Here is a 19094-nt window from a genome sequence, read left to right on the forward strand (position 1 = left end):
AGAAGAGACACATTACTAATAATGAGAACAGAGATAAAAAGGGAAATGTTCTAAGAGAGAGGATGGATAAGAATAAGGAGAGAATCGAAAGTTCAACAAAATGAGCCTACAATCTAAGAGCTTGTGTGTGTGTGTGTGTGTGTGTGTGTGTGTGTGTGTGTGTGTGTGAGAGAGAGAGAGAGAGAGAGAGAGAGAGAGAGAGAGAGAGAGATGGAGGGAGGAAGGGGGGGGGAGAGAGAGAGAGAGAGAGAGAGAGAGAGAGAGAGAGAGATTGAGATTTTAGTGGTAAACAATTTTTAGTGGTAAGTAGCCTAAGTTTCATGTTCAGAGTGCTAAAGGGTTCTCACTGACAAAAAAATAGTCATTGAGAGTCAAATGGTAGAAAGAGATGGAATTCCTAGGGAAGAAATGCAGACCTTTAAGGTTCACTGAAATGCTTATTGGAATGCTAGAAAGTAACTAAGGGCTTGGTCAAAACTCAAATCTCAACAAACTGATTTCTGTGTGTGTTAGAAATTTACACAAAAAAGATCATGTACGATTTTCTGAAGGGAAACAAATGGTTTAAACTTTTAAATATGTTGCAAATAATATTTTGCTAATTATTAATGTAAAAGTAACACACACTGATGAGTTAACAGAAGGTTTAGCTTGCAGTTCTTTAAATCATCATCAAAAATTTTGGAAAAAATTTTCCTTGAGGTTGAACTGTTGCTTTCAGTCATGTCTTCACAAAAATTTAAATGTTAAAAAGCAAAAAAGTTACCTTTTTAAATTGCAGTTAATGGTGGTCAGTGTGAAAAAATACAGTCAAACAAAATTGCAACACCAAGGAGGAGTTTTGTGACAGATGAAAGTTTGTAGGCATGTTTCTACATCTTGAAAATGTATATTCAAGTTTCATGCCAATCACATAACAGTGGTGCTAGTAGCACCTTATGAATGCAAATCAGGTTTTGCTTTAATACATGCTGTAATGGTCATGGGCGTTAGTTACCTTTGAGATTAGATGTGAGTTGATGTTGGTGAAGAATGCCTTTAAGGAGACGAAGATGCCATTATCAGTGCCTCACTCAGTTTGGATGGGGTTGTGAATAGGGCTACGATAAGCTACATGTTCCTTCTGTGATACTGCAGAAAGACTTGGCAGGAACTTAGCCGCTGCATACGATTGCTGGAAGCAGTGGTCGTGAGAATGTATGGTGCAGTACAACTTGGCTCTGGACGACCACATGGCACTACCGACAGGGTAGCGTGTGACTGTCACATTGTGCAGCACGCGACACAATTAACTGTTACAAATTTGTTACTCCAAGGACAGATCTGACCAGGCCCCTATAGCATGCGTTCTACTGACCCTAAACCACCTCCATCTGTGACTTCAGTGATGTCAAGTGAGAGCTCACTGGAGGGCAGGGTAGAGCCTGTTGTGTTAACTGAAGAAAGCTGGTTCAGCCTCAGTGCCAGTGACGGTTGGGTGTTCATCATGAGGTGGCCATCTGAGGACCTGCAACCAACCTGTCTGCATGCATGCTAGACACACTGGACCTACACCTGGAGTCTAGCGTGCGATTTTGTATGACAGCAGGAGTTCTCGTGGTCATCCCATGCACCCTGACTGCAAATTTGTGTCTCAATCTGTTGATTTGACCTGCTGTGCTGCCATTCATGAACAATCCCAGGGAGTGTTTTCCAACAGGATAACACTTGCCCACATACTGCTGTCATAACCCAACACACACTATAGAGTACTGACATGTTGCCTTGGCCAGCTAGATCACCGCATCTGTCTCCAATTGAGCACAGATGGGACACCATTGGACAACAACTCCAGTGTCATCTACAAACAGTATTAACCATCCCTGTATTGACTGACCAAGTGCAACAAGCATGGAACTCCTTCCCACAATCTGACATCCAGCACCTGTACTACACAAAGCTTGCATGTTTGCATGCATGTATTCAACATTCTGGCGGTTACACCAGTTGTTAACGTACCAGCATGTCACATTTGCAATGGCTTATCTCACACATTATTCTGTGATCTTGCAGTGTTGATCACTTAAATGTGTTACCTAGACAAATGTATTCTGGAAATTTCATTATTCTACAGTAAGTATTTTTTGGTGTTGCAATTTGTTTCCTGTCAGTGTGTTATCCTTTCTTACATATGGCACCTAGTTTTTGGCAGTCATTTTGCACTTTTAAGATGGCTATGAGAGGGTCATAGCATCTGCAAAGAACTTCAACAGAATGCCAGCATAAATAGTTTCTTAAGGAACACTGATTATTTTTCATTGCACAAATAAACCATTAAAATAAAAATATCTAAAATTCATATTTTGAGCAGCAACTACTGATAATTACATTATTCAGGATGACAATTTTATCAACATGTTTCAGGTACTGTAGCTGATGTGTTACAAGAATCCTGGCTTTGTCTTTGAGATGTTCTGTTATGCAATCTTCAAACAAATGTTTCCCAACGTGCGTGTCAACAGCTGATAAGGGATCATCTAGAAGATAAATGTCTGCATTTTTGTAAATGGCTCTGGAAAATAAAGAGATGCAAAGTTACAAATTGCATTATTACCATGGCCATTTTACATCTTCAACTACAAAACTAAGACTATAGCATGATCTTTCCCACAGACAACTAAAGGGCATTTCAGAGCAGTAGGAAGAACACTGTCAACCTAAATCAAATTTTGATTAACTTTAATGTTAATTTTCATGTTGTAATGGGTACACAATATGAAAGCGTACAAATAAAAATACGTCAAAACTCAAATTATTCTGTCTTCGTTCAGAACACAATTTATACTGCATAATGATACTAACTGCAGGCCACAATTCATTCATCAAGAATATTAGTTTAATAACTAAACTTACCTTGCAAGATTGACACGTGCTCTCTGTCCACCACTGAGGGAAACTCCTCTTTCACCAACTATAGTTTTGTCCCCATAAGGAAGGAGCTGGAAATCACGCTTCAGTGCACAAACATTCACAACATGGTTGTATCTTTCACGAACATATGGCTGGCCAAAAAGAATATTTTGTCTCACAGAACCTGCAAACATCCAGGGTTCCTGTGATGCATAGGAAACACTCCCATTGACTTTAAGTGTACCACTTGACAGTTCCAGCTCTCTAAGAATTACGTGTAATAGTGAAGTCTGCAAGAGATGCAAATTGAAAACAATTTAAATATGTTTTGAAAAAGTGAGGTAACTGAGTAATTTAAGTATTTGAGACAGACAATTTACATTAACTATACTGAGATGATGGCTAAAAGCAATCCTAAAGACTAAGTTAAGTTTTGTATTTTATTTGATTATGTATCACCTCTTCAGAGAATCTCGACAGCAATACAACATACTATAAATTCAGGAGCTCTGATACTACAAGAGAGAACATAGGTTTTCCACTAGCATAGCAACCAACTATAATGTTAACTGAATAAAGTGTCTTGGCTTACAGTCAATGACATTCAGCACAATTACAAAGAATGAAACTCTTATGTTTCAGTGCAGGGTGCAGACTTCTCAACAAGATCCAAATTTGTGAAGTACTGTACCAGGAGACAGAGGATGAAATGTCTTGTAGGATGATTTTTACACAGCTTGGGTTGACATGATATCACCACATATCAGATGTAAGATAAAGAGAAGCCATATTAACCCTGTGACAAATCGTATAAATCATGACAGTAAATAGAAAGTGAAGCCGCTCTCTTTGATAAATTCTGCTGTTACTAGCGATGCTGATTTTTACATTGTGTGTCAAATAAACTATGGAACTGTGCAAGACGCAGTATTTGTCACACATTTCCACGATCTATTTACTACTTAGTAGACAGGCACACATGTATATTTATTTGCTTGGTATGCCCGTAGCGCTAAATGTGCTGTATGCATGATGCTACAATGAATACTATCAGTGTAGTATTCTGAACAAAAACAGTAACTGGCAAAAGTGACAGCAGGGTAACACTGAAAACATTTTGTCATACAACCAGTCCCAACTGACTAGAGAAGGAGTCTTCAGAACAACTAAGTTAAAGAATTCCACAGTAAAGGAAACAGGAAATAACCAAAAATATTTGGTGGTGATTAAATAAAGCTATGTTATAAAAATGAGTACTATCTTTTCATTCATATCTTTTACATTTGAAAAGATGAACTATTGCAAATCTGCTAAGCCATGTGGATACGGAAGGTAAAAACCTGACTCTCAGGTTTTTTTTACTTTAAACAGCATAGAGTAGAATAGTAAAATATGATTGCCACCAAAGTATATATCAGACCATAATTTAATTTTCTTGATTTACCTGAGTGTAAATGCACTTATCAGCTCACTTAAGCTGGAACTACAATTTGGTTATGCTATACAACTGTAGTTCAGACGATAAAAACACCCATCCATAAAATTTGGAATGCTACAGAACCTCATGAAGCCAACATTTGGCACTTCTGGAACCTATTAGTTAAGGAGAGCAGAGCTTGAAATCAAATTCTCTCTAAGAATATACCTCTTTTGAATCCACTAAATGGATATAAATTCAGGTCACTAATATTTATGGGTTCCATAAAGTTTTATTAACTTGTCCTGTAATAATTCTTCCTCGACTCCCCCCCCTCCAACCAACTACATTTTTTCCAAACATTACAACAACACTCATATCAACACTTTCCTCAGCTCTGTTGCCATTTTTCCGTGATCTGTTGCAAGAAGAACCCTGATCTTCTATAAAATGGTATTAGGTTCCGGTAATTTAGAACAAAGAAGGAGGGAAAGAAAGCTACCCACTAGCAGTCGCCATCAAAAAGATGGCAGGAATTGGGTTCACGAGAAATGTTAAACAGTTTTAACTTAATAGAAAGTGGAAGCATATAGAGGAGATAACTTACCTTTCCAGCCCCTACAGGACCTATTATCGCAATCAACTGGCCTGGATGCAGTGACAAAGATATGTCTGTCAATGTATTCTCATTAGCAGCTGAGGTCCACTTAGCTGTAGCTTTTTCCAGAATTATTCCACCAGATGGAGCAGAATTTACTTTTTCACAAGATTTGTCATTCATCTCATTCTGAGACTTAATACAGTCTAAAGCCACACCATTGCCTTCAACACCATCTGCTACCTGTTTTGTTTTAACTGGCAGAGTATCTTTATTATTTTCATCAGTTTTGACAGACATCCTCATGTTTGGCTGATGAATTGTTGTTTCCTCATACAGAAGAAATTTCTGTGAATAGAGGAAAGAATTTCACATAGAAATTTAATTCAGAGAGAGAAGGGAGGGTAAGGATCATTGCAGGGCAGAAAGCAACCTTACTTTAGAAACTAAATGTAAGAAAAGATATCCTGTGCTGAAGAAATACCATACCTGTAACCTTTTTATTGACACCATGCCTTCAGCCACTTGGGAGATTCCTTGTGGAAAGAAAACTGTCATTGTCTGTCTCAGGATGTTATAATATGATGTCATAACAAAAACCTGCAATATAAAATGTCTACTTTCACTGCACATACTTATCACAATCTGAGAAAGTGACAACTGAAAATGTATGTTGTTTCCAAAAATGATAATAAATAATGTCTATTGCATCACTTAACCTCCAGTTTTTCCACTTCACATAAGTATGTCTTGTACATAATTGTTTCATTAGGAAAGTATTTAGTGTTAACTTGCCCAATCAATGAAAATACTAATTTTTTGAACTGTTCTGAGGTATTCAGCTGGATGGCATCATCCACCAGATGGTCTTGACAGTACCACTTGGCTGAATAGCTTAGAAGAGTTCAAAATAATCATACAGGGAAAATGAAAAATCAGTATTCCAGGTACTGAAGAGAGCTGAGATATAAGTGAAGTAGAATAATATATCTATCTACATTATGTTTATGGCATTGGAGAAGCCTAGTGATTACCTTTAAATAAATGATAAATTTTAAACTGAGTACTAAAATAGTGACCCACAAAGAAAACAACTCATGAAGAAGAAGCAGGAAAAACACATACATGTTAACACTTATGAACTTATGTTTGTTTTGGACAAAATAATCGCAGGTTTATGATACGGAAGTAACCGATTTACTTCACTGGAATGTCATTTTTTCCAAAAAATGTGAATGCTTTCCACTTCATTAGATAAAGCTTAATGCTTCAATTACAAGGTCCTATGGTTCACTAAATAGCTCTGGAAAGACTAACCATGGCTGTCAGATCTATATCTTCCAAAATTTCAGAATACTAACAACAATTTTTGAGTCTATACAACTATGTATGTCAGAAATATTCTGAAAAACGCAGAGCTCTTAGTTGTTTTACGGGAAGTATATGTTAAATCTGTTTAGATGTATCAGCAATTATGCAGATATTGTTTTTAATATGTAATAACCACAACTCACCCAAAAAAAATTCAAAGCATTAACTGTATACCCTCCTATGAACTGATCTGTTGTTTTTCATTGTGCATGAAGTAAAAATGTGAAGATGCAATTATTTTGTTGTGGAAATGATGTGTTTTCCACAATCTGTGAAAGCACACAACCGATTGTGAAACACACATTCTCTTCCTCAACTTGCAAACCCAGATGCTTCAGATAACATGCGTATTCACGTTACTGGAAAGTCTATGTGGATCAGTTCCTGAGGACAGGAACTTCTACTTCTTAACATATATGCTTCACCAAAAGGAATCTCATTTCAACAGAACATTATTTATATTGTTTCAGTGTAAACTTTGTGACCTTCAAGGAAAGAACATACATTCACATTTCTGTTACTCATTGTGTTTCATATGGAACAATTGAAGTCCAGGATGGAACACAATAATATTGTAAAATGTAACAGATAATTTTCCCTATTCCTAGCAATAACCCAGTCTCAAATACTGTTCTTGTGTTGTTGCCTCCCTCCTTCCAAATACCAAGACCATGAAAATTACCCGTCTCCAGCTGCAACCCCTTCTTCCAGTCTGTCCGTCTGTCTGTCTGTTCGTTTTCTGTCAGCCCACAGCTGTCACCAAATTAGTCCTACAAAACCATATAAATTATGCCTTCATCTGCTTGTAATGCCTCCTCACCATCCACAAAATTCTCCTGCTCTGCAATTTCTGCGTCTCATTTCCCAAACAAACTATTGTTCTCCAGGAACTAAAACAGTGTGCAAAGAGCCACATCAAAAAACTCCAACCTGTTCACCACCTACTCCTGCCTTGGACTATAACTACCCACAACTTCTGCAAGAGCCTCCATCAAACCTCCCCTAAGGTCACTCACAGCCAAAACTCCTTGCCTCACAGACTTAATACATTTACCGCACCCTAAGACACTCACTTCCACCATCAAACAGAATGCAGAACCTAAACAGACCTGAGACACAGTCATGAGTCTGCTTCTAAGAACCTCAGTCCACAGAAATATCAGTCCTTTCCAAAGGCCCTACCTTTTTGCCCAGACCCAAATTACATCATGTTGTTGTTGTTGTTGTTGTTGTTGTTGTCTTCAGTCCTGAGACTGGTTTGATGCAGCTCTCCATGCTACTCTATCCTGTGCAAGCTTCTGCATCTCCCAGTACCTACTGCAACCTACATCCTTCTGAATCTGCTTGGTGTATTCATCTCTTGGTCTCCCTCTACGATTTTTACCCTCCACGCTACCCTCCAATACTAAATTGGTGATCCCTTGATGCCTCAGAACATGTCCTACCAACCGATCCCTCCTTCTAGTTAAGTTGTGCCACAAACTTCACTTCTCCCCAATCCTATTCAACACCTCCTGATTAGTTATGTGATCTACCCATCTAATCTTCAGCATTCTTCTGTAGCACCACATTTCGAAAGCTTCTATTTTCTTCTAGTCCAAACTATTTATCGTCCATGTTTCACTTCCATACATGGCTACACTTCATACAAATACTTTCAGAAACGACTTCCTGACACTTAAATCTATATTCGATGTTAACATCATGTTGAACTTATTAAAAACTTTTGCGCTTTCTCCCAGTCCTTACAGTGGAAAAACTTTCTTGCCACCAGCCCTACCAATCAGACTCAAGATTAAACCAATAGTGTACTCAACCCCCCCACCCTCAAATCACCCCATTGACTTTCCAGAATGTCCTAATCCCAAACCTTTCCTCAACATCATTCCACAAATACCTCAACATGTAAAACAACCTTAGATCCACAAAGAGAACTGCAATCCATGACCTAAAAATTGGTCCCAATCTTATAATCCACTTACCAACAAAGGCTCCCAATACATCCACATACAAACCCCACCAAAGTGACACTACACCAAAAATCTCTATTTCCTCATCAAACCCTTAGTCCCATGTCTGAACTCATCCCCACCACTCCCTGCACTACTACTTCTAAATCCTTAGTAAAGTCCATACTACCCAACATGCACTATGCCTCAGTGTGGCCAATTACTGTGTCTCCACTGAGAGAATATCTACTCTCGTGAACCAGTACCTTCTCCCTAGTACCAATGCCCTACCTTCCAATAAGAAAGCAATCAACCTTTTTCCTCCACTAACTTTCCACAGTTGCTGTTCCTTTACTACCCCATGCCCTGCTCATCACTGCTGATGCCACCTCATTCAGCACTGACATCCACACCGCCCATGCCTCGGCACTACTGAACACTACCTTCCCCAATGCCTGACTGACTTTAAACATACAACCATCTGCCTGGTCACTGTGACCAACTAAATCCCCACCCACACTTACTCATGGACTTCTAACTAACCACTTCTCTGGAGGAATCACCTACAAACAAATCTGTGGTGCAGCAGTGGGGACCCACATGACACCATATTATGCCAACCTATTCATGTGCCACACAGAGAATCCTTCTTAACAAACCAGAATCCCAAACCCCTCACCTGGTTCAAACTCAATGATCACATCTTCATGGTCTGTAACAAGGATGAAGACACCCTATCCACAATCCTTCAGAACCTCAACACCTTCTCCCCCATCCGTTTCACCCAGGGCTCCTCAATATCCAACTGAAGGATAGTGACATCACTACATGGTTTCATCCACGTAACATCTACCAATCACTAACAATATTTCCACTGTGCCACCTGCCACCCATTCCATGACAAGAAGCCAAGCCATTTCAACACAGTCGAGCCACCTGGGGTCACTGGATCTCTAGTGATGAGTAGTCCCTCTCCAAATATACCAAGGGCCTCACTGAGGCCTTCACAGATCGAAATTAGCCTCCAATCTCGTTCAGGAAGAACTCTCCTATGCCTTGTCTTCCTAGTCACCTACCTACCACGTCCCACATACCCACTCTGGCCACAGAGGAGCACTCCGATTATGACTCAGTACCACCCAGGACTGGAGGAAGTGAACCACATTCTCTGAAAGGTTTTAAAACGACTCATCGTGTCCTGAAATGAGGAATATCCTACCCACTATCCTTCCCATCCCTCCCTCAATGGTATTTTGCCACAAAATAGATGTACGCAGTATCCTTGCCCAACCCTGCTCCCAACCCCTTGCCTTGTGGTTCATATCCCTGCAACAGGCCTAGATACAAGACCTCTCTTGTATTATCATCCCACTACCGACTACTCCAGTCCTGTTACAGGTACTCTTATCTCATCAAAGAAAGGGCCCCTGTGAAAGCAGCCATGTGATCAACACACTAAGTTGCATCCATTGAGCTGCTTTCTACAAGGCCATGACAACTAACAATGTGTCAGTCTGCATGAATGGCCACTACCAAATTGTGGCCAAGAGACAGCTGAACCACCTAGTTGCCGAACATGTCACCCAACACTTTCGTGAATACTTCACAGCTAGCACAATCTGTATTCTTCTGACAAACACCAGCTTCTCTGTGTAGGTGGAAACTCTCCCTTGAACATATTCTTCATTCCTGTTACCCCATTGGCCTCAACTTTTGCTAGTCCCTGTCCTTTGCCTACCTATCATCTTCCCTGCTCTCACTCTAGCACTACACACACCTATTCCATCAACGCATCTATAGTCTTCTCCCCTTTTCTCCTCTCCCCTTTCTTCTCTCCACCTGACTTAATTTTTTTTTTTCCAGCAGTCTTTTCACTGTGCTTGTTTGCAGCTCAACACCTGCTATATGTGGTGAACAGAAGTCTACCAATTCCATTAATTATTGTTATTTTCATATGAGCTCAATAATCTAGATCAAACAGCTACACCCAACTTTTGACAAGCATTCTGGACTGCAGCTCTGGAAGCCTGGTAAACTTTTAATCGCATCTATCTGATTTATTCTTCATCATAAGTATAAATTTTTATTGATTAACTACTCAGATCTTTAAGATGCTGATACATCTATTACCAATACATAAAGTTACCACATTCACATTTTTAATAAGCAAACTTCAATTAGATTTTTGCCATTTTGATGATAAATCAAAAAAAGAAATTTCATCAGACATAAGTATGTTTGCAATACACACACTCTTTTCTTACCTTTTCTGCTGTTATCTCATATCCTAACAAAACATATGCCAAGATAGTCAGAAATATTGATATTCTGGTGGTAAACATGATGAATGAAAGCAGTATACCACGAATGTACGATGTGACCCTTATGGATTTAATTTCATGCCTGAAAACAAAACATGGGTTATAAAACACTTGTTTTCTACTTATTAAATAAAATTGGGAATAGTTGACAGTAAGGAACATGACAACCTACCTCCTGGCTTGAGACACAAGCTTTGAAAATGGTTTTTCCCATGTATACATCTTTATAACTTGAATTCCACTAATTATTTCATTCATTAGTCTGACACGTTCATCTGTCCTTATGGCTGTTTTTAATCTGTAGGTAGATGTTTTTTTCCCCAGGTATCCTATAAATAGGTCAATAATTTATACTTCAGTCATTAAAGCCCCATCTCCTATTCAAATATAGAAAAGTTTGGTTTAATCACTTATCATTAATTTTTACCTTGCAGTGGTATGAAGAGCAGCAGTGATGCTACACCTATTAGTGCTGATACTCCTACTATATTCCACAGAAAATATGCTACAATTACTGTTTCTACCGGTCCCAACCATAGATAATGGACAAATATTACAGCAACATCAAAACGATTAACATCATTTGAAAGTAGGTTCACAATTTGGCCTGCTGTTGTTTCACCTAGTGCTGTCTTGCTCAGTTTCAGTGCCTGAAAAACAACATCATCATCATCATCATCATCATCATCATCATCATCTCTCTTTCCTGTCTCAGACGTTATGTCTGGCTAAAAATGGAAAGTGACGCGGACCTTGATCAAGCGCGACTTCCTTTTAACTGTACGGTATATGTTACATTGCATTTAGGAACTTTCGGGTAATTGAACATGTATCAATAATTACAGATTTCTGTAGTTGTATATATACGTTTGGATGTAGCTGTATTGCGTTGATGTACTGGTGGATATTGTGTGGTATGATTCCTGTAGTTGACAGTATAATTGGTATAATGTCAACTTTATCCTGATGCCACATGTCCTTGGGTTCCTCAGCCAGTTGGATGTATTTTTCAATTTTTTCTCCTGTTTTCTTCTGTATATTTGTTGTATTGGGCATGGATATTTCGATTAGTTGTGTTAATTTCTTCTTTTTATTGAAAAGTATGATGTCAGGTTTGTTGTGTTGTTTTATCAGTTATAATGGTTCTGTTCCAGTATAATTTGTATTCATCATTTTCCAGTACATTTTGTGGTGCATACTTGTATGTGGGAACGTCCTGTTTTATAAGTTTATGTTGTATGGCAAGTTGATTTATTACTTTTGCTACATTGTCATGTCTTCTGGGATATTCTGTATTTGCTAGTATTGTACATCAGCTTGTGATGTGATCGACTGTTTCTATTTGTTGTTTGCAAACTCTGCATTTATCTGTTGTGGTACTGGGATCTTTAATAATATGTTTGCTGTAATATCTGGTGTTTATTGTTTGATCCTGTATTGCAATCATGAATCCTTCCGTCTCACTGTATATATTGCCTTTTCTTAGCAATGTGTTGGATGCGTCTTGATCGATGTGTGGCTGTGTTAGATAATACGGGTGCTTGCCATGTAGTGTTTTCTTTTTCCAATTTACTTTCTTCGTATCTGTTGATGTTATGTGATCTAAAGGGTTGTAGAAGTGGTTATGAAATTGCAGTGGTGTAGCCAATGTATTTATATGAGTGATTGCTTTGTGTATTTTGCTAGTTTCTGATTGTTCTATAAAGAATTTTCTTAAATTGTCTACCTGTCCATAATGTAGGTTTCTTATGTCAATAAATCCCCTTCCTTTTCCCTTTTTGCTTAATGTGAATCTTTCTGTTGCTGAATGTATGTGATGTATTCTATATTTGTGGCATTGTGATCGTGTAAGTGTATTGAGTGCTTCTAGGTCTGTGTTTCTCCATTTCACTACTCCAAATGAGTAGGTCAATATTGGTATAGCGTAAGTATTTATAGCTTTTGTCTTGTTTCTTGCTGTCAATTCTGTTTTCAGTATTTTTGTTAGTCTTTGTCTATATTTTTCTTTTAGTTCTTTAATATTTGTATTATATATTCCTATTTTTTGTCTGTATCCTAGATATTTATAGGCATCTGTTTTTTCCATCGCTTCTATGCAGTCGCTGTGGTTATCCAATATGTAATCTTGTTTAGTGTGTTTTCACTTGACTATGCTATTTTTCTTACATTTGTCTGCTCCAAAAGCCATATTTATATCATTGCTGAATACTTATGTTATATTTAGTAATTGGTTGAGTTGTTGATTTGTTGCTGCCAGTAGTTTTAGATCATCCATGTATAGCAAATGTGTGATTTTGTATGGGTATGTCCCAGTAATATTATATCCATAATTTGTATTATTTAGCATGTTGGATAGTGGGTTCAGAGCAAGGCAGAACCAGAAAGGACTTAATGAGTCTCCTTGGTATATTCCACGCTTAATCTGTATTGGCTGTGATGTGATATTATTTGAATTTGTTTGGATATTAAGTGTGGTTTTCCAATTTTTCATTACTATGTTTAGGAACTGTATCAATTTAGGATCTACTTTGTATATTTCCAATATCTGTAGCAACCATGAGTGGGGTACACTATCAAAAGCTTTTTGGTAATCAATGTATGCGTAGTGTAGCGACCTTTGTTTAGTTTTAGCTTGATATGTCACCTCTGTATCTATTATCAGTTGCTCTTTACAACCTCATGCTCCTTTGCAGCAGCCTTTTTGTTCTTCATTTATAATTTTGTTCTGTGTTGTATGTGTCATAAGAGAGGTAGACTGCTGCACACTATGACATTTTTATTGAGACACCATGACAAGCAAACTGTCCCAACATTTGCTACATTTAACCACCATATTGAATCTGCGGCTGCTGTTAGAAGTAAACGATGGACGAGTGCAGCCCTAGTGAGTGATAAGGCACACTACATAAGACGAGAACTGTACATGGTGTCCACAAAATTGCTATCGCTGTATCTGAAGGTCTCTGCAAAACTCTCAGCATTATCCTGGGATTGGGTAGATAGCACTACCTGGGTGCTAGCTGACTGGTCAAAATAACAAGCTAAGGTCCACCAAATTTCAAAGTATTCTCGTCTCTAGGTCCAACAACAAGAAGGGAATGCACCATGTCAATGCACCATGTTTAATCTCGCAGATGGAGTTCTGGACTACGCACCTGTTGCAGTGCTCGAGAAAGGTTTGAACTATGCACCAACACCACGGACAGCTCCAATCTGAGATGTCACAACTGACATAGAACAGGCAATTTTGAAGCTTCCCAGTGACGTTGCAGAAGAGATTAGGAGGGACACCTGCCGAATTTTAACATGAGCCCCACCGAGCAAGCTCAACATCAGCTCCGCAGAAAGGAAGGCTCTGCGAGACTTGAAAACGAACAAAGAACTCGTCATTTTACCTGCCAACAAGGGGAATGCCACTGTCCTCTCAAGTTGACTACAAGAGCAAGATAGAGGCACTGCTCGACGATCCTGCCTATCTCAAGCTAAGAGAGGATCCAACTGACAAAATGCAGAGAAAAACATTATATCTTCCCAAGAATAGTTCCATTCCTTCTAAACTGACTAAAAGCCTATGCCAACAGGCTGCAGTTCCTCTAAGACTGTAAGGCCTAGCTACGATACATAAGGATGGGACTCCTCTTCGCCCAATAGTGAGCAACAGTGGAGCTCCTACTTACTTTCAGACCAAACATCTCACTACACTGTTGGGATCTCTCATAGGCAAGTGTGATCACCATATCTAGAATTCAGAGGACTTCATAGGACACCTGAAGGCACTTCAGCTACAAGCATCGTATATTTTGGTTAGTTTTGATGTTATATCTTTGTGGCATTATCTAAACATGTGCTTACCTCAACTTATATCTGATTCGTGACCAGTATTTTGAACAAGTGGATGGTGTTGCCATGGTGGCCAACTATTGTACGGAAGACTGAGGAAAAAGCACTGCAGTCGGCAAGCTTCAAACTTTCCTGTTTCTGGTGGTATTAGACAATACTTTTGTGGTGTGGCCCCATGGAATAGAGACATTGCCTGTGTTTCTCTGCCATCTGAACTCACTCCATTCCAATATGCAGGTCACAATGGACATGGAAAAGGATGGCGTCTTACCATTCCTGGATGTCAAGTCAGAAGAAAAGCCGACAGCACACTGGGACACAGTGTCTATTGCAAATCAACTCACACAGAGCTATATTTGCAGCCCACAAGTTGTCGTCATCCTGCACAACACTGCAGAGTCCTATGCTCTTTGGAGCATAGAGCACATGTAGTCTAAGATGCCAACAGTCTACCTAGTGAGCTACAACACCTGAGAATGGTATTCCAACAGAATGCCTATTCTGACTGGCAGATAGGCCATGCATTCCATTCTAAGCAAACTCCAAGCATAGATGTAAATGAAGAAGCAGAGGCAGCCACTGCAACAGCAGTCTTGCCCTATTTTGGCCGCATGTGCCCTATTTTGGCCGCATGTCTTCAAGAATAGAAAGGATCCGCAAAAAGCACGGCATCAAGTGTGTTTTTCAGACACCATAAAAATTGAGGAATTTATTGTGCTCGGTCAAAGATGACCTTGGTCTTAGGAAACGTGGCTTGTACAAAAACCCATGCCAATGTGGAAAATTTTATATTGGACAGGCATGCCAAACCATGCAAGAATGTTGCATCTAGCACCGTCATCATACACACCTGGGGCAACCTGATAAATCAGCAGTAGCAGAGCATTGCCTGGACACGGGACATTGTACGCTTTATGAGCAGATGGAAATTTTACCCTCAGAGTCACCTTTCTGGGACTGTGTTGTTAAGGAGGCCATACACATCTGTGCGGTGGACAATCTTATCAACAGGGATGCAGGTTTTCAACTAAGCACTGCCTGGAATCCAGCACTGGCTGCCATTAAATCAAAACAGGGGAAACAAAACCTTCAGATTCATCATGTGACGCAACGCGCTACTGAGATTTACTTCAGCCTTTAACTGCAGGATCATCTGGCATAGTGCATGCACCGATGGCATTTCCACAGCTCCCAGCAGGGGGCACAAGGAGTGCCACTTTCCTCCAACTACGAGCGTCTTCCCACGCACGTGTATTGCCTGCTACTGGTATGATAAATTTCGACACCACCATGCGATTATCATCAGTCACAACTTGCAACAGTGACAGCAGCAGCTACCACCACCTGATGTCTAGCAGTTGCATTGATTGAAATATTGTGAAAGTTACACAATGTGATCCAGTGGCAAACCCGAGAAGCTATCTGCGACAGATCCATCAGGAAAGCATGAAAAGTCACATATACTACACTCCTCTATCCCTTTATAGCTGCTTTACGTTATGCAAACAACAGAACACCAGAAGCTATGGGGTGCATTGAAGAACTATGGTAATTGAAGAGAACTGTCTATAAACTGCATGAAAGTAAAAAGTGTGAACAAACAGTATCATCAACACAGGGTGGAATAAGATATTACTTTTGAAAAATAGCAAAAAAAGTGGTCCTGGAAGACCAGAAGAGGGCAGAACAAACAGTTAACAGAACAGGGCTTGCACACATAAAGGCGGGTCCAGACCGAGCACTCCGCACCGTGCTGCTGCACCCCATGCACAGCTGTAACAGAGAGGAGTGCACCGTCCGCTCTCCGCCGCACCGCTCCGAGGCGCGGACTGTGTTCCAGTTGGAGTGTGCGCACCGTCTGAACATGGAGCGAGCGAAGCGCCGTCTAAACTGAGCATGCACAAACGCGCCACTTCCTTTGATGTACCGACAACAGCCGGAAAACTGCGCGGCGCGACATGATCCGGCGCAGCGCAGTTAGCCATCCACACTGAGCGCGCAGAGCCGCGCAAGGCCGTTTAGCGCGGCGCGCTCAGTGTGGACCCACCTTAAGAGATTATAGTTCTTATCAAACTTCACTCAAGAATCACCAATCCCTTATCTAGTTGCCCAATGTGTGTGCGTACCTTGCTGGTAAACCGAGATGTTGAGTGGCCAGCAACCCACTGACAAGCACACAAAAAAAAACATATGACACCCCACCACCCCACCCCCTCACCCTGACACTCAGTATTGGTTATATCTTTTAGAGCTACCAAATTGTGGTGATGTTGACTTTATGTTTCACCTGCAGATTCACACAGTCTCACACATGAGCAGCAGGATTAAAGCTGGGTGATTTAGCATGCCAGTCAAGGCATGATCTTGTTCTTGAGCATCCATCAAACCAGGAAAGCAAGCATGGAGCCCTCTAAACATGGCTGCTAAGGTCCTGGAAAGTAGCAGTGTCCACAGTAATATCATCATGAAGAAGAAGAAGAAGAAGAAGAAGAAGAAGAAGAAGAAGCCACACCTTGGCACCAACAATACTGAAAATAATCATGGTTGGCGTTCACACTAAACGGAATGACTGGGCTCAAATTACAGTATGAAAAACATCACAGAACTGAACTACATCCCCCACACAACGCAGGCTAAATACCTTATTGGCTCAGCAGGCCACAAAAGACCTTGCATCATTAGAAAAAGAGGCAAAATCGCTATTAATCAAACTACATTACATGCCTCCAGTCAGCTACTGTCTAGTACCTGTGTTCCTTGACCCACTCAAGACGTACAGCACTGTCTGCCACTGTGATCAATGGCCTTTGGGAAGTACTCAACTCTAGAGGTCCATTTCATACAGTTTTCTTCATATTATCCTCAGAGAAACTGGTCAAGATGGCCCTGCATTTAGTGAGGGCAGAAATCCTTGTCAGGTTGATAAACACATTGGACACACTGGGTTGATACATTGATACATTAGGCAACTTCATATATTCTGTTGTCATGGTAAGACAAAACATAATAGCTCTTCTGCTGCTCTATTGAGCCGACCTATCATACTGATTTTGTGTGTCTGCCATGACCTATGTCAGTGAGAGAGGATTACAAGACTCCTTGATAGATTCCATGTCATCTACAATGCTCCAAAGTGGCCAGTGTGCTCTTTTAATGGGTGGCTAATAATCTATATGGTGAGCTTACATTTATGATGTCATCAAGGACAATTCTATCTGTCATTACAGTGAGAGAAGGGGGCTCTCACCGACTACCATGGTTGACAAATCACTTCTGGCATAACAAGTGTACCATCTATATCAACACATGCTACTGCGAGTAGATGCCAACATAAAATAATCAAAGTACATCTTCCACTCAGGTCAAGGTGTACCAATACAAATACCAAAACTTTCCCTTAAATAACAGCATCATTTAATTAGTAATAATTAAAGGAAGGTAATCATGTAATTTAAATTTTCATATGCTAATTACTTTAGATTAATAAAAATTTTATGGGCAAATTTTTCATATTTAATTTCACTGGATTTAGTAAGGAGAGCTACCAATACCATCTCCATGAACAGAAGTCACTGTATTCAAAGTTTCAGTCTGATAGCATCATTCATTTATTCATTCATTTAATTAACATTCCCAAGATGGTGACTAATGAGAAGCTTCCATTGCTTGTTTGAACCCAGCTACTTCCTTGCAGCTTCCCTCCGCAAGTACAGTGGGTGGCAACCACATTCTGTTCTAACAGTCCCTTCCAGGGTCGGCAGGTGGCAGGTGGCAGTAGTTGCTGGCACCATTGGCGCTCAGTGGTTGTTGGTGTGCAGACCTCAGTCTCCTATGTTTTGGAATCCTTGATAATAAAACTGAGTACACCTCACCTCCTTCTCACTCTGTGCCCCCACTTTGTTCATATTACGTCTTTTTGGAGATGAGTTGTCCTGTGTAGGACACAGGCGATCATTAACACAACAGCCTATAGCTACAGTGTCCATTTCGGTCTAGTTTTTTATGCAGACTGATGCACATGCTTAGCCACTGATGGCAAGCAGAGGAAATTGAGGATTCTTCTGCACATGAAGTTATGTTTTAAGGAGCATCAATTTAACCAACCATGTTGCAATAATTTTAGTAACTCATCACCACTGTAGCTGCTGTGATACCAGATGCTACTGCCTTCTCACCAGACTTTGCAGCAAAGCCAGGTAAAAACCCAATTTTAGGATTTCAGTGCTCCATACCAGTTCTCATTCTTCCTATGTCTAGCCTTACTCTTTCCAAGTCTTATCAATACTTTGGTCTTGGGTACAGTCTTGCAGTGTATTAAAGTGTGTTCTTCATGTCAATGACAGGCTAATGTTAATTGCATTGATTGTTGTGCTAACTACCTTGCTTGTGATGTGGGCAGACCCTTTCTTCAATTTATAATTAAATTTCTGTTAACAATTCCATCACTCTAAGATGCAGTACCTGTTTGTACAGTACACAGCACTCAACTTTCTCAGTGTTATCCTTTCTGCATAAATTTAATTGTTTAAAGAACAACCACCATGGAATTTTCCACAAGCCTGACTTCTTATTATGTTAGTTTGTTGTACCTGCTAATCCTGGCACTTTCTTATTTTCTGCTGTGTATTTATCCCAATCACGGTCATATTCTGGAACAAAACTCTCCTGCCTTTAAGTAATGGATTCAATTTCAATTGCTAGCGGTTTTA

General features: G+C 39.9%; 1 pseudogene; it reads right to left on the bottom strand.

Annotated features, from left to right (window-relative positions):
- Positions 1 to 19094, bottom strand: part of LOC124777776 — a 273797-nt pseudogene that overhangs the window by 35414 nt on the left and 219289 nt on the right.

The sequence above is a fragment of the Schistocerca piceifrons genome, chromosome 2, assembly GCF_021461385.2.
Source record: "Schistocerca piceifrons isolate TAMUIC-IGC-003096 chromosome 2, iqSchPice1.1, whole genome shotgun sequence".
Classification (NCBI taxonomy): Eukaryota; Metazoa; Arthropoda; class Insecta; order Orthoptera; family Acrididae; genus Schistocerca; species Schistocerca piceifrons.